This window comes from Euprymna scolopes, chromosome 13 (genome assembly GCF_053919585.1).
Source record: "Euprymna scolopes isolate OS-2025 chromosome 13, ASM5391958v1, whole genome shotgun sequence".
Classification (NCBI taxonomy): domain Eukaryota; kingdom Metazoa; phylum Mollusca; class Cephalopoda; order Sepiida; family Sepiolidae; genus Euprymna; species Euprymna scolopes.
The window spans coordinates 17,807,710-17,811,685 of record NC_136494.1 but is presented as its reverse complement, the minus strand read 5'-3'; the positions used below and the strand labels follow the sequence as shown (position 1 = coordinate 17,811,685).

At 38.7% G+C, this 3,976-nt stretch overlaps 2 pseudogenes; both read left to right on the top strand.

The window, feature by feature from the left end:
• Window positions 1-256: 256 nt before the first annotated feature.
• LOC145292656 (5S ribosomal RNA) lies at window positions 257-374 on the top strand (annotated as a pseudogene).
• Window positions 375-2,988: 2,614 nt separating this feature from the next.
• Window positions 2,989-3,107, top strand: LOC145292443 (5S ribosomal RNA; annotated as a pseudogene).
• The last annotated feature ends 869 nt before the right edge of the window (window positions 3,108-3,976 follow it).

Genomic DNA, 3,976 nt, shown 5'->3' with positions numbered 1-3,976 from the left:
AGTTGTCCTGAACTTCCACTTGCCACGTGCAGGCACCCTTACATTGGCTATCCATAGTCTATGAAAACTGGAAGAAGCAACCGTATATATTATGTGTGCATATGCATGTATGTATGTGTTTGCATATAGACCCCGTATGTGTGCATGTGTGTGTGTGTGTGTGTGCGTGTTTGTGATTGTGTGCATTTGTGCAGATATGTGCATGTATACATATGTGTGTATGCGCAGGTACACGTGTATGCAATTATCTCTTTCTTAATACGGCATAATCACGCTTAACACACCGGTTCCCGTCAGATCACCGAAGTTAAGTAACGATGAGCCTGGCCAGTACTAGATGGGTGACCATTTGGGACTTCCAGGTGTTGTATATGCTCTCCGCTTATCTCGGCATTGTTTCCAGTCGTCCTGAACTTCTTGCCACTGGACTCAAGCAGTACCGATTCAGGGGGCAAATTATGGACTTAGTCATTTCTTTTTTTGCATGGTGCAGAACTCAAATTTCCATATGCTAAAGCCTAAAATTGCATCGTTTGTTCATTTTTATCAGGATTTGACATCCCCTGGGGACTTTTGAGGCTAAAAGGGGGGGGGGAGAATGCTGAACTTAGTCATTTTTTTTATGTCTCGTTCACTGTGCACCCACGGGGTATCACGCATGCTTCACTTGTCATATTGTGTTGCAAGTCTGTTTTACTTTGGTCTATATGTACATAAAATATGTATATTGTAGTTGGTCGTATTCTTGTCCTTATTCTGTGTGCCCCAAAGAATTGAGTTTAATGCATATGTTTACCCTTAACGGAGCGGTAAAGTTAACGAAAATATATACTAACGTCATTGTGAAAGTTTCTGAACGTGTTTGAAAGAGATTCCTTGAAATGACAATATGTTAGACGACATTAACATTCTCTAAGAAAAGAGAAGCGTTCTTTCCCAGCGCGTCTCACGCGACAGCATTGTTTCACCATTGTTCCTCTTTATTTTCGCCAGACACGACGACAAAAGCAAATGGTATCTCTTTGAATGAACATGTGTACCTACAGCCATGGAGGCTGTCTTCATGTGCAAATCAATCTCAAATGGAAATTCTTCTCTTTGTGATTGTGAATTTATTCAGTGCGATTCGTGAATAGAATCACGCCGAACAAAAATAAAAATTCAAAAAAATAAATAGATAAATAAATAAATAAATAAAGAAATAAAGAAAAATAAAATAAAAACAAAACAAAAAAACGGGTTAAATTCGTGTTGATTCAATTATAAACCTTCTGTGCTAATCAGTTGGTTTCTGCCATAAATTCCGCTGAATTTTATTCTCGCCCTTCCGTGACCTGTTGAGTCAAACGTTTGTACATTGAACATCTATAATATAAATCTCACCTGTCTATTTAAATGTATTATGTATGTATGTATGTATGTATGTTTGTATGTCTGCCTAAAACTTTCGACAGAGGCGACGAATTTTCACGAGATCGGTACCGTTTTAAAGCACGACCCTTCGGACGACAAATATCGAAAAGTTGGCTAAAAACATTAACTCCTTCACCCTCGACTGGACACTTTTCTACAGGGAGAGGTAACTTTTTTTCGCCGATATTTTCGAAAGTCATCCCCTCTTTTCGATTGTCTTGCCTTAATTTAAACGACGTCACTTCCGGTTTGGCGATGGGCGCAACAGCTAAAACGTCAGGGTTTTTTTTCACGTTCTTTTCCTCGGTACGGGTTCGAGCCTACTACCACTTTTTTTTTGCTCATCACACACCTCCAAACACCCGGGCAACGCCGGGAACCCAGGCTAGTTACTACATAAAACCAGAGTCTATGGCCTTGGCAAGGGCCATCTTGGAGCGTCTTTATGTATCCCAAAGAACCATACCGACATTTGTTGTATATTATTCGTCCCTGGCTTTGGCAGAAGCATAAAGGAGCGGGTCATCAATTTATAAAGGGGGTTATCGATGTCATTTAAATATTCATTCAGATATCGTAGACTCCTTTATAATTAAAAAAAAATAAATAAATAAAATGCAACATCAAAACAATACCAACAAATAGCAATCAACTTGAAATAAAGGAAATTTTAGATTGTGAACTGTGTAAGCGATTCCGGGACTGACTCCATATTCTTCCCCCCTCTCTTAAAAATGTATATGAATAAAGTAATTTTGAGATCGTAAAATGCTTCAGCTATTTCCGAGAGTGCTTCATATCCCCTCTCCCCTTGTTAAAATTAGATATGAAATAAAGTAATTTTGAGATTGTAAACTGTTTCATCCATTTTCGGGACTGACTTCAACCCCCCCACCTCTTCTCATGTATTAAAAAAAATGATTTTTGTTTACGGCAGTGATTATTGGATATACAGGTGGAGTATAGACTCTCTTTATAAAGTCAGTTAAGGATAGAATGTCCAGAAATATTTAATACATATCCAGTGAAGACAGTTCGAAATAAATCATGTGTCAGGATAAAAGATAAAACTCGGAAGAAAATTGTTTATGGTAACTTGGTAAGGCAGAAATCTCTGGTAAGGGTAGTCGTCCACCTGCGTTAATTCTGAGGCGCGCGAAATCTATGGTAAAACCTTTTTACATCTTACGATGGAGCTAGGAGCAAATAAAGAAAATCGCTAACTGATCTGTTTTTCCCGCGAAACGGTATTTATAGTTAGGATTATAGTCATGAGATATGGAGTCAGTCCCGAAATGGCTGACGCAGTTCACGATCTCACATTTCCTTTATTTCAAGTTGATTGCTATTTGTTGGTATTGTCTTTAGTGTTGCCTTTTATTTTATTCTCAAAAGTTCTTGACTGTTTACGGTATCCATACATACAAAGACAACAATTAGTCCGCATTTACATGGACTTGACACGGAGAACGCATTAAACACTATACTATTTGTTTTACGTGGTCGAAGTGGCGTTCTTCTTAGAACTCATACCTTGAAAATAATTTTGATTAAGTTATCTCCCTTTGACGGTTCATATACGGCATAGCCACGTTGGCACACCGGTTCCCGTCAGATCACCGAAGTTAAGCAACATTGAGCCTGGTCATTACTAAAATGGGTGACCAATTTGGGAATTCCAGGGGCTGTATGTTGGAGGACGTCGACACCTCCCTGCAAAAAGTTGCAAAAGCTTAACGTCGTCATCTCCCCTAACGGAGGATATACATGTGACTGGGGACCGCTTGTGAGTTTCATACTCCCATGAAACTTCCTCCTTCGGAGGAAGCCGGTTAAACCCTGAATAGGGTTGGTGCTGACTGCACACACACACACTTTGACGGTTCAGACATAGTGGATTCGTCTGTATGCTGACAATTCACTACAGAAGCCATCTTGGAGCAGCTTCGTATCTCGCCAAGAACCATACCACCATTTAATATGAATTGCAGGTATAGAAGTTATTGCTTTAGTGAAGGAATAAATTGAAAGGTATATGCACAGATATGCAAAATAAAAATGAAAATAAAATGAGTCAACAGATATCAACGTCTCCCTTAGCACAAACAGAGTTTTGTAAATGAAGAATGGAGAAATACAAAAGTTTATGAGAAAACATTTTATATAAAGAATAAAGATATAAAAATTACTTTAATGTTAGTAAATATTCATAGTAAAAATGTTCATTGTGTGAATATGTGTGTATTGGAGCATTTGGCAGCGTGGCATTGTGTATGTATGTGCGTTACCTTTGGTCTCGTAGTGCGTTTGTATATGTGCGTGGACATTGAAACTGAGAAATAAGAACTGATACGTGGGTCATGGAGTTCTTTAGTGTTGCCATCCAAGGCTCAAAGGTCGAGGTGGAATGTTGAGCAGGTTTTTTCGTTTGAGTCTCTGGTTTTGGCTGTTTGTCTCCTTGTTTTTTTTATGCGTTTCCACCTTCGCACTGGCTTATTACTTTTGCGTGTATGTGTTAATTTCTGGAGCTTGGAAAGATTTCAATTGCCTGAAAATACTTAGA